Genomic DNA, 13,273 nt, shown 5'->3' with positions numbered 1-13,273 from the left:
CGTACATTCCCGTATCTACAGAAAATTGTAAGCGAGACAAGTAGGATTTCTCATAAAATCTTACATCGTTAGCCTTAAAATATATATAACTATAATAATGTTAAAGTATTAATATAAGTATTATACGTAAATATAACTGGTAAATGCATAATTAATGTCTAAAATTTCGTACAAACATATACATTATCAACAAATGAATTTAACTTGTAAAACAGTCTTAACAAATGATCCTAAAATCCATCAAATTGTATTGCAACTACAAAGATTATAACGAAAAATTGTACGTACTCTAACAAATACATCATCATAAACTATAAATTTAACACGCTATATATCCGCTTCTGTTATATTACTGTTATTATTAATGTCTTCATTCAACAAAGAGGGCATTGTGCAATGAAAGATTATCTCAATGAATGAGTATTTTGTACGTTGATTGTAATGTACACTGGAGTTATATCGGATTTATGAATCAACATTAAAAGTAATTAATATCTTTTCGCTTTTAAGTTGCTTTTATTTCGCAATATTGCAATAGTGCAATATTTAATGTATATTCTTTAATGAACTATTCAGCATATTTTATTTCCCCATTCGATATTTCCAATGGGGAGATAAAACATGCTAAACAAAAAGGTATTAATATAATATATCAATACTGTATATGGAATACATACACTGAATTTATAGGAGTATATTGTTTATTAAGTACTCATCCCTGGTTCTCACGTGTTTACATTACAGTACATGAAATATACATATAAACTTTCATCTTGAATCACTATTGCTAAAAATTGTATTAAAATCCGTTGGGTCGTTTATAAACATCTAAGGGAACAGACAGTGGAGGACAAGGGAAGCGACTTCAATTTATACTACGCAAAAATTGCAAATTATATAATTTCTGATTATTTACATCCGACTCTGTTTTCAGATGTGGCGCTAGAATAAAAAATAACTGCTTAATGAGTAAGTTTACTTAAACAAAGATGGATAATTTAAATTAAATTTTATTTTACTACTGCTATTATTAATTAGTTTAGATACAAATAAATAATAATTAAGTTTCCTATTTTTATTACTCCTTGTTATGCCACATTACATACTATCATCTACCTCTAAAATTACTTGGCATATAAAAAAAATGTTTTAATATGGATTAAATTATTTTTTATTTATTTGCCTATAGACGAAAACCCACAAGTATTTCATTTTAGAAATAAATGTCTCTTTTTTTACAATATGTAATAGCTAAAAAAAATATTTTTGCTTTCTGAAGCATAGAACCACTATTAAACATGAAATAACTGACTTAAAAGATGATTTTCGAAAGCAACAATCGATTTCTTTTCACACGTAATTTTAGTCGATTTGACGTAATAATAATATCATCACAATAATTTATCAATATCCATTAGAAAGGTTATTCTCATAGCAAATCGATTTTCGGTGAACTTTCGAACGTTATTGATATTAATTTTGGAATCGTTCCATCATACGCTATCATGTTTTTTAGTCGTTAACGATCTCTTTGTAACTGCCAGGTAATTGCTTTGTGAAGTAATATGTTACATATAACATATTTTCCCATGATATATAATAGACTAAGAAACTTTAAGCGTTTTGCAGTATATTTTAAGTGTCTTTTCGATTTGAATTCTTTATATAATATTATGACTTATTAGAGAATCACCCCGACTCTGCTCTCGTGCATGTTTTATTTTAATAATAAATGTTACGTTAGTAGTTACTTAGTTAAATCGGATGGCAACATTAGGTCCTCAGTTATGGACCTTGTTTCTCAAGTTTTTTTTATTAAATTGGAATGGCAAACAATACGACTACTCACCTGATGGTAAGTGGTAATCGTCGATTATGTGCATGAATAGCACAACTTATATTATTTTTCGTTACTTCTCGTAAGTTCCCATACGGAGCACTATGATGTCATATGTGTACATCCGTTAAATTATTTTATTACTGCTTTATCTTATCCGTCAACTGAATTACATCTTGTAAAGTAAAATTATTGGTGGCTAAAATAGATAAGACTGAGGCACCGACGCAGACAACTTTTTGCAAAGTCTGCTTAGGCAAGTTTGTTTAAGTAAGTTTACTTAAATAGTAGTAGCAATACTATAATACAAACATAGACTCCTATTTTTTTCTCAGAATTACTCAGCGATGATCTGCTAACAAATCTGTGGCAGAAATATATCTATTGTATGTAATGGATTAAGGAAATGCATAACGTACATTTGTTGATAAAAATTATAATCTATCACGAATAAAATTAGTAGTTCTCCTTAACTATTATAATAACACTTACATACGAGTAAGATTATGATTGTCAATGTAATTAAACAACAAGAGGTAATAAATTATATTTGCTGCTTGTACATATATGCTGAATATATCTATCAATAAGAGTACAAGAAAAAAATGTCACGCTTGAAAGAGTTAATACATTGTGGGAGAAAGAGTTAGAATAATATGATTAATGAAAACATTGTCAACCCAAGTAGAATTCATTATTCATATAGATCGAGCAGTGAGTAATCTCGAATCTTATCTCATCCTTGCTGGAACGTGTCTCGACCTATGACCACCCGAAGTTACACGCCGCCCATTCATCATCAAAACGTAAGCTTTAATTCAGCTCAATCAGTTCGGAAATTTGGTATGTATGTAGGTAAACTTTCTCCGGGTGAAATGCGTGGAGGGGGCACCGCGACCTTGTTAGAGGGAGGCAGAGCCACCTGTGCCAACCACTTGTCATTGAGAGAACGGCGCGCGCGCACCTCCCGCGTCGTATAACGGACGACCACGTGGTTTTAGTGGGATTGTGTGTGCGAACTGTGTGTGTGTTGGAACGTTTCCTGTTTTTTTTGTTTTCGATTCCAGTGGAGATTCGACGGTATGTACATAGATTATTTTAGTAGTAAATGAATAAAAACATGTTTTAAAATAATGTTTTTATTAATTTAAATTAGTTTTCATTTGAACTCAGTAAATCCTTAGATGAAGAATAGATTACAGTTTTATATGTTTTTATATATCTAGTTTTACTAATCCGCGCTTATTTACCGCGCAAATAATTCTTCACAGTGTATATATATATACATATATTAATCTTAACATATCTATATATTAAATTTTATGTAAATCCGTTTTACAGTTCAATTCAGATTAGGTATATGATTTTCAAGTAATGATTAACTTTTATAATGTAAATGGGTTATTTATAATACATAGTTATTATATATAAATGTGAAAAACAATTATATATTATATGAAGTCATGAATCGGAACGGATCATATAATGTGGGTCGTCGGCCGTCGCCCGCGCCGCCCGCCCATGCAACCGCGGGAAATCTACTGACACTGACACTGTATTCTACGACGCGCCCACTTAATTTCAGGTCGTTGAATTTATTTAAATATTTTAACTATTTACCTACATATTTGTATAAAGATACGCGCATAATCTCTTAAATTATTAATACGCTATGGATTATATTAATATATTTGTTGTAAACGTGTTATGATAATACTTTTCGTGTTTATAAAATATGTTATTTATGCTTTAGTCCTAATTTTTCTGGATATTCAGCTTAAATTCACGCATTAAACATATCATATATATATTCTACATAGTTCTAACGAAGTTATTATTAGGTTTTCAGATGATATTATGTCCATTAGCATAATTGATAATACCTACGAGAAATTGACCCAGTTGTACCATATTTCATTAAATATCGCAATGTGTCAGTTTTAAATGTCTAAATATATTATTTCCACTATTAATGTGGACATTGTATTTATATTAATACTCTAGATGGTATACTCTACAAGTAAATAATGTATATCCTATAAACTAATATAAATTCTTATTGACTTTTATTGATATTTTCAATTAGCAAGTTTTATCTTGTTTCATTATATTTGACTAATTACTCAGATAATGCGATTAAATTAGTAGTTTTTATCAATTATTTAACTCAAAACAAATAGTGAAATGTATCAAAGTAAGTGTATTTTAAAAATATACATAAAATGTTTGTGGGCTAATTAGTGTTGTAGCTTTCAATTTTCAAATAGTATACATTATATATACATATTATAGTATATAGTTCTAGTGAATTCGAAATAATCTTATACCCAAATATTATTTATCATCACGAAATGCACAATTTTTTATACCGAGATGTAAGCAATTTGTCGTACTTTCTTTATTATATTTTTGTTGCGAAAATATGTGATAAATATTTCAGTAAGCAATTTTGAAGGAATAAATTAATAATGTAGACTTTAGATAAGTGTAACGTATATATCTGCAGCATTGATTATAAATGAGATTTTGTTCTTTCGTATTTGTTATATACGAGCCCAGCCAACGACTTTCTCCCGTAGTGTTTGGAACAACAATAGTTTATAACTTTTTTGTTTGTAAAACGATTGAAATGAACATGTACTAATTTTATGTTTAGCCTAGCACAATACAATAGTGAAAAGTTTTTGAACCTAATAATTTTTTTTTTGTATATCTGTCAATGTACAAAGAGCATTTTATTTTACGTATAAGTATATATTTATATTATAATTCATAGAAGTATGAATGTATTTAAATTACTTTAGCTTTAGGTTAAACTTTTACAAGGGAAGGGAATTGAATGTCAACCTTATAGTATGGAATTATACAAGTTAAAAACTATTTACACCTAAACACATGAACTGATATATCCAAAACAGTGAGATACCACAGATAATTTATTATATTAAAACTAAACAAGATAGCATTTTCGTCTGGTTTAAAATACTAATAAACATAACTAATCGTAATCTGAGAATACTAACCATTTCTAGGCGTCATGCACTTCCCCGTTATCAAATTCGAGTTCAGATGTGATACTTAACCTGAATATAAATAACAATCTTATATTATGATTCGATTATTAATCGTCACCTTAAACTCTTAGTTTATTTGTTCCTCCAACTCGTAATGTGTTACAATAAATATATTTATTATTATTACTTATAAATTAAAAATATATAAACATACTCGTATGTATTCCTAAACAACTTTGTTATCTCATTGTTACCGTAATACTTAAATAATTGACAGCGTAACACTTGTAACAAAATTGGGACCTTTCAACCCAGTAATTTAAATTACACGGTCCATTTTCGGCTCATTGAACGCATTACTAGACTTTTTTATCATTCATTCAAGACATTTCCTCGGCTGTTAAATGTAACTAAATAGTTTCAAGCTTTATTAAACATTCGTTTAGGCTCATTTTGTATCTCCAGTTAATTACAACACAAGGTAAAGTCTCAAGAGAAATTAAGCAGCCGGCCTTTAAGGGAAAGTCCTGATATCAATCTTGAACAACAGAGAAGCCGCTAGCCAGTCTACACTGATGTTGTTAGCGTTGACTAATAAATATTGCACAGTGCCTAAATATTCGTTTGATTATATTTAAATTTAAATTTAAGTGTTTTATTTCCTTTCAATATTTTAAAGCTTGATTAAAATTTTTTTTTAATAAGATAATTATTTCATTTTTACAAATATGTACATCACTCTAAGTATTCAACCGATTCCATTACATTATCGAGAAACGAAAATTAGTTTTTAAATTATACCTCTCAACGATACATTTGACTAAGATAATACAATGATTAGAACATATCATAACATAACATATATTACGTAAAATAAGGCAGAAAGGTGGCAGTGTACGTCTTGTCACTAAATAGCAATCTCTTTCAGACAACCTTATATTGGTAATACCTATATATTGCAAAGAAAGATGTCAGTTTTGTACATAATTAATCGAGGTGGGTTCAACTTTCTCGGATTATTGGACTTAAGAATATATTTCTGCAAGTGGATAAGAGCAATTTAGTCCCTTTACAAGTAAACAGGAAGTTTGAACGTTGGGAACTACGTGGCATTCGTTTAATAGTCTTTTAATCGTCAAGTTAATGATAGAAACCACCTCCGGCCGACTTCAGCATGAATTGGAATCAACCTAATGTTTTTTTTGTAATCCACAGTTTCTCTTGCTAAGGGAAGATAGGTTGAAACTTAATGATATATTCGCTTAGTTTCCGTAGGAAACGATGATTCCGTTTTCTACGGAACGGTTTGCGGAACGTTAAAATTTTAGTACAGTAAAATAAATATAGGGTCGTAAATGTTTTTTTAAAGATTTTAATGATGGTAAGGCACAAGTGAAAGGTGGAAGGATGAGGTCGAAATCATGATTAATATACCTATTAAGATCATAAATGACAGATTTATTTTATTAATCAAATATATGGAAACTTATTACGTGCATTGTAATAATTTTAAATTTTTTATACATGTTTCTATTTACCAAACAAACAATAAACTAGTTCACCTCTCTTCACTTTTGCCTACTATGCCCAACATTATCCAATGCAATACATAAATAAATAAATAACTAATTTCTGTCAAAGCATTTTACGCACTGCAATTACTTGACGAGTTCTTTTCAATTTATTGTACGGTTGAATTACATACATTTGTTTATTGGATCCAAATAATTTATTAAAACACTGATAAATGTTGAACCTCTAGTAGTTTTGCTGCTATAACTAGTAGATTTAGTAGTCAATTTGTTTCTGGTGATTAGAGAGATTAGATTATTATTCATAATGAAGTAAGAAAGAAAAAATAATATCATCGTTTTTTTTTATTTATTTTAAATCATAAATACATTTCACATGTTAGATATAAAAGATATATTATATATTAAATTTTGTATTAATAATATGCACATACATATACGATATTACTAATAAAAATCTATACATAGGTATCTATACAACATATTATTAGAAGTTGTCGTATAAATCTGTTAAGCGTTTACATCTCAACTGTCAAGATCAAGTAAAAGTTCGATCCACGACACATGAACCCGTAACTAATGAGTACACGTAACAAACTGTTTACGTGAGAAAATATTTTTTATGGTAATTATTATCTATTTAACGTTGGGAGCAACCTTTGTTCGGCAAGTTTGAGGTCGTAAAAAGGAAAGTAGTGTAACAACTACTCGTATATGTAGGTATGTTTCTGGAGAACCTATTCAGAATTTGACCTGCTATGTGTTTTTGTATTATTTGAATTAAATAGTGATTTCAACTTTTTAAAAAAAAATATATTCCCAAACGAGTAGTATTATTGTTTACTTTACCTTATACCTTACACTACCTTAATGATAAAAATAAAAATATATTGTGTAACAATATCTCTAAACAACATATCTTACTGATTCTTACTGACCTTCATTATTCGTTGGCGATACCTGAAAATTCTTAAGTAATTCAAGTTTGTTATGGGGAATATATAATAACTGCAATTTACACGATTTTGAAAGTTTTCATTACACGAATAGTTACTAATATTGATATTTGACTAAAATATCAAATTACGTATCACCTTATATAGTTACATAATTTAATAAGTATTATGTAATACTAATGATATATTATATAAAAAATGTCAAATATATTCGAATTCACAACAAGATTAACATTTTAAATAGGTATGTAATGATAAATCGACAGAAATTCTGAAGAGGCATCTTTGTGACTTTGATAAAATAAAAATAGCAATATTCCCAATGTTCTTAATTTTCGCAAGGTTTAAGACGTTTTTAGGGAACAAAATCATAAATTATGTCTCAATTCAGAAATTCACGTCGTTCTACGAAAAAGTGGCAAAGTCAATGCTACTCGCCTTGCGAAATAATCAAATTTTCATGGTATGACTCGGAAGTTTAATATTGCATAAGGAAATGAGTTCTTCCGTGGGTTCATTTTTGTAACGAAATTTTGCAGTATACAGTATTAATAGACTAAATTCGTAATGATAAGTGACTTTTCGTATGTTGTACTTATAAAAGAACTTGTACTGTAAGACCTATTGCCATATACTCCTAACAGCTAAATTTAGAAATTGTATATTTAGAGGTAAATATATGTTTATGGCTTACACAACCATAAGAGAGTTTCCTAAAGCCTCTCGGGAATTAGCGATGAAGATTTTGTTATTAGATACCGAAGCAGCATAGATATTGTTATAATAAAATCGGATTTATTCGATTCAATCCGTATTTTCACCTTTTACATATTGTATCATATATAAGTGTAGACTTGTAAGATTTGACGTAAGTGATTTATTTTTTAGTTACACAATATTTTTTTTTAACTTTCTAATGATTTTACATACTGCATAAATTGAATAAGTTAATTACATTTAATGAAATATATTTGAAAGTAATACTTATATTAAACACACTCATAGCGCTGTTGTCGCTTTGGCGACAAGCTGCCTACATTGAAATCACTAATCGACGAAATATATCATCCGAACGAAATATCGCTAACTAATTTGAATATTTACAAGTCACAAGACAACTAAATCCAAGTTAAAACATATGAAGAAGTTAAACAAGATTTAGATGCTAAATAGAACCAGTATGGAGAAAGTTCATGTCTCGGTGGGTCAGGCAGACGATGCTGGCCGTTTACACCATGTATTTATATTGGTGTTAATAGATTATGTTTATAGGTGACGGATACGAAACTTATTTATATACATACGTACATACGTTAAAAAGTTAATTTTACGAGAGCGATGCTGGCTTCTTAGTCAATTAAATGAGATGAACAGGTTTAATCCAGTTTGTTTCTTATTTAAATAAATTCTATGAACTGTTCTGTAGAATTTTATCGTAGTAAATAATGTTATTTTTATTACGGATTATGTGTTCTCGCTGCGCAAATGATACGTTCCGGCGAAGTACCAATGAAGGATAAAATGATCAGCATAAAAAGAGGTCACGTATCCCATAATAGTCAATTCGCCAGGATTTAAAGTCTGGTTTCCAAGGCTCCCTGTTTGTGTAGATGAATCTATAGGATACATTGCTAGCAACGGAGCCAACAGTTTCAATTACTAGCATACTTCTGGTATTTCGTTGTTGTTAAGTACTAAGGTTTAGGTTTTCTGTGTGTAGCAGAATTGCACAAATTATGTTTCCAATTGTTGTTAGCAATACGAACGATTATGCAATTTAAAAAGGCATATATATACCACCATACCACCTGTGACACATACATATTTAATGATGTTCGTGGTATTGTTGATATCCGTAGGAGATTGTTATCACTTGCCAATAGGTTGGATATTGATTAGTAATATAGTAGAAAATTAATAGTGTTTTTGCTATTTCAACTCAAAAAAAGAACACAGTTTAATAAAATGTCTACATGTAAATTTCTAAAAAATTTACTCGAAATTGGGGCATCTTTTTTGTGGCGATTACCCCATGGGAAATCTAAAGCTTAACAACTTTTATGGCATGTCATTACAAATTAGATGTTCTAAACTTTATTCAAATATAAACAGATTAGTTTAATACTAAAAATAGCGATTTATTCAAATTATTGTAAGTCGGAGAATAATTACTTTTTCACAAATTCTTATGTACTTAAACAATTGCATATTGTAATAATATTAGATCTTTGCCCGAAATATTCGTCAACTATTACCTACGTATAAAATCACAGTATTGTATATGTAAATTAGTCAATATTAATTTATTTACCGTTATCAATCATCTATGACAAGTAATGATGTATGAATATCAGCTTATTATTAAGTGATTCAGAACATCAATCTTTAAGATTATGATACAGGTAACATAATCAAAACAGTTTATATTATAACTTATAACAAAATAAATATTTCGTATGTGTAAAGTAGGACATTGCCTAAACAAAATATATCTTTTGTGGGAATATCCACCTCCCAGAAATATTCATTAATTCTTTCATATAAGTTAGTAGCGAACTTTAAATAGGGCGAGCACAATACATCATAGTACAACTATTCTAAGCACATAAATATTCGAGGGTCGCTGTACGGTATGTAACACATGACAATGGCCAAACCTTCCCAATAAATAATATTATAAATTATTTGGTCGCTGTACTACAGATCTATGAAACATGACAATAGCCGAATCTTCTTAATAAATCAAATTATATTTTTGTTTTATTTTCTTTATAAGCCAATTATATTTTAGAATAATGAAACATATTTTTGTAACGAACTAGTCGTAAACTTTGGTTTGAAGTGTAAGAACACTACATTCTTCGCTCTGATAGTATGGTGATACAGAGGTAATAAAATGTATATGAATTGCTAAAAATAGTATGGCTTTGTAATACTTTTTTTTTCTACTGTTTGGACTGGTTACTGGTGGTCATATTGTTTTTTGAGATTACAAATATCTTCACGTCATTTATCCTTATGTCAAGTTTCATTACGATATGTTCAGCCATTTAGTCAGGTAAAAGTTACAACAAACACACTATCAGATAGATATCAGATAATTCTTCGCATTTATAATATGTACTATGAATTCGGTTAACATAGACACCATGTTAGACATAGATACCTATATAAATATACATTGTAAAAAAACTGGCTTTTAAGAAAAATATTCAATTAAGTTTCTTGCCAGTTCTTCTCAATTGGATCTATATACTAAAATGAACGGTAGGGAAAAAAATTAAATTATAATGTAAAAATCTGACGTTTCGATAAACATCTTGTCTAGGAACATACTGTACCTGACGTGACTTTAGGTTGAGAAACTCTTTTATTACTAGTACATTTTTTATGGACGATTATTGTATGTTTCGCTACCTGCGCTAACTGTTTACGCTGGCGGGGCACCAGTGGAAGATGATAGGGTGAGCATGAGGCCAGGTCTATTAGCCAATCGTGGTAAATTCACCAAGAATTCATAATGATGGTTTCCAGGATGGTCAACCCAACACACACGCACATACATAGGTAAATTGCTAGCAATGGGGTCATCATTCCTTATTATTAACAATTTCTTTCACCCAATATTAATATATTTAAAGTTTAATTTATCTGTTTTATAATCAAAAATATATAACAAAATTCTTTATATGTCACTTTACTTTTGCCATTAAAATGTATATCCCTTTATAATATGTGATACAACTCTACTAGCAAAAATACTAAATCTATCATTACCTTATTGATGGCATATATTCCAGGTGGGTAAACAAGGTAGATATCTAATGTCTGTAAGCATCACAGCAATCATCGGAACAGGTTCGTTGTACGCGTGACCGAATGATGGCGAAAGTGATTTAATTCATTCACATTACGAACGCTTTTGAAGTATTGCGGTATTGAAACTTTTTAATTTAATATATGGTAGGGCGTATTCTAATTATAATTAGTTAATTACTAGATACTTGATTAAATGACATTCAAAAACAAAAATGAAACGAATATATTTTTTGTGTTGTCTGCATTTAAAAATGCCTTCTGTAGGAGTTTTATTGTGCAATAAAGAATTATTTAAGTGGTTTAGCTGTTTCCGTACCGCCTTACTTCCAATGATCGCGGGTTTGATTCCTCGCATTGTGTTTATAATGATATGATTGTTTCATGTTTGTGTTTATTGGTCTGGTCTATATATAAATTATTTATATATTTCTATATCCACAACACAAGCTCTGCCCATTTTAGAACTAGAATAATCTAGTAGACATGGTTACTTCAAATAAATATGGATTTCATTCGGAAGTATTTGCAAAAGTCTTAAATTTTGCAGTAATAACAATATCGTTTTTGTTAGATACGTTCTTATAACAAAACGAAATATTCTGAAATACAAATAAGAGAGTTTCTTAAATGTTACCCTCACCGATAGCAAACGGCGAGTATGGTGTGTCTTTTAGAGTGAATTAACTTAATCACTCACGAAAATATACTGTATTCTTGTTACATAATGATGATAGCTAATATTTCATAGCTCTCAAAAAACAAGCTACATCATTTTATTATAACTCTAGTTAGTCTTGAATATACATAATGAATAGTGCCCTACTATCATAGTATGTGTGAGGAGAAATACAAACATTTCATTTCGTCCAACTTCCAGGCTGCTTACATAGTCGTGGGGAAAGTTCCATGTCCGAACTGTTCACGAAGGTATAATTGACATATACAAACGGTCTTTTGTTTGATCTACAATGTTCTACTCAATAACTCACTCCGGTTTCGCTCACAAACAAACAGCTGTCATAAAATTTTGTACAAATGATAAAGTTTTTTTTATTTATGTGGTAGAAATGGACATCAAGGTGGCTCGTTGATTGCTAAGTGACAACCATCGCCTATACTCGTATGTATGAAGAGCACGGATATCATGTCATCACAAATTATTAGGTGATTTATTCTAATATACATTCTACTCTATCATTCTAATATACTACGCCTATTAGAATTTTGGATGTTTTAAAATATTTATATATAAATTGACAAGGAATATAAAATAGTCGTAATAAGTATTGCAACTGATTAATCAAAAGTATCTTCATATTCCATAGGTGTATTTAAGTTTTGAATTTTGTTCCTATACTATAGACGGCCTCGGTGGTCTAGCGGTTTAGCAATCCACCTGATCTCTGACGGTTAGGGATTCGATTCCTCGCACTGTCCAAACATTATATATTTATGAGTATAATTATTTGTTATAATTACATGGTACTTCTAGAACTCGATGGACACAATTATACCTCAGTTTTATTATTATAGATATAATTGAAATATTTTACATTTTATATATTTTGACAGCCTCGGTGGTCCAGCGGTTTAGCACACCGCTTTACTTCCGATGGTCGCGGGTTCGATTCCACACATGGTGCAAATATAGTACCCATAATACAAGCTCTGCTTACCGTGGGACTAGATGGCGCTGTAGGGTTGTCTAGGGTTATTTATTTATTATTATTTATTATACGTATATAAATCTCGCGAAAGAAAAAGAAATGGAATGACCTCCGGAATGTTAATGCGCGAGTTGGAATACGGGCGTCAGATGACACCAGGATATCTATGGTATTGTTCATGTATATGTGTTTACTACATGATCGTGACTTCGGTTAGATTTAAAGGTATATAAAACATAAGTTACATTTGAGTCGGTAAGTAACTTACTATAATATGTAATTATTCACTATTAATCATCTTGTATGTCATTAGATGTATATAAAAAAAACATCATATAACTGCACAGGCAATGACTATTTCATATAATTTTTACATTTATTTTACTTACTTTATTTTCGCTATTGATCACAAACTGTAAAACTGATCAAGGGCATGTATATCATGAAT

The 13,273-nt window shown here is 29.7% G+C and overlaps 1 protein-coding gene across 1 annotated transcript in view; it reads left to right on the top strand.

The window, feature by feature from the left end:
• Nucleotides 1-2,790: 2,790 nt before the first annotated feature.
• LOC131852044 (uncharacterized) overlaps nt 2,791-13,273 on the top strand; it is a 36,312-nt gene continuing 25,829 nt past the window's right edge. Inside the window, exon 1 of the mRNA XM_059202624.1 lies at nt 2,791-2,917. The gene's annotated coding sequence lies outside the window, so the exon portion shown is untranslated. The remainder of the gene's footprint in view (nt 2,918-13,273) is intronic.

Source organism: Achroia grisella, unplaced genomic scaffold (genome assembly GCF_030625045.1).
Source record: "Achroia grisella isolate CSIRO2021 unplaced genomic scaffold, CSIRO_AGI_Agris_v1 utg821, whole genome shotgun sequence".
Lineage (NCBI taxonomy): Eukaryota > Metazoa > Arthropoda > Insecta > Lepidoptera > Pyralidae > Achroia > Achroia grisella.
This window is presented reverse-complemented; position numbering and strand designations above follow the sequence as displayed.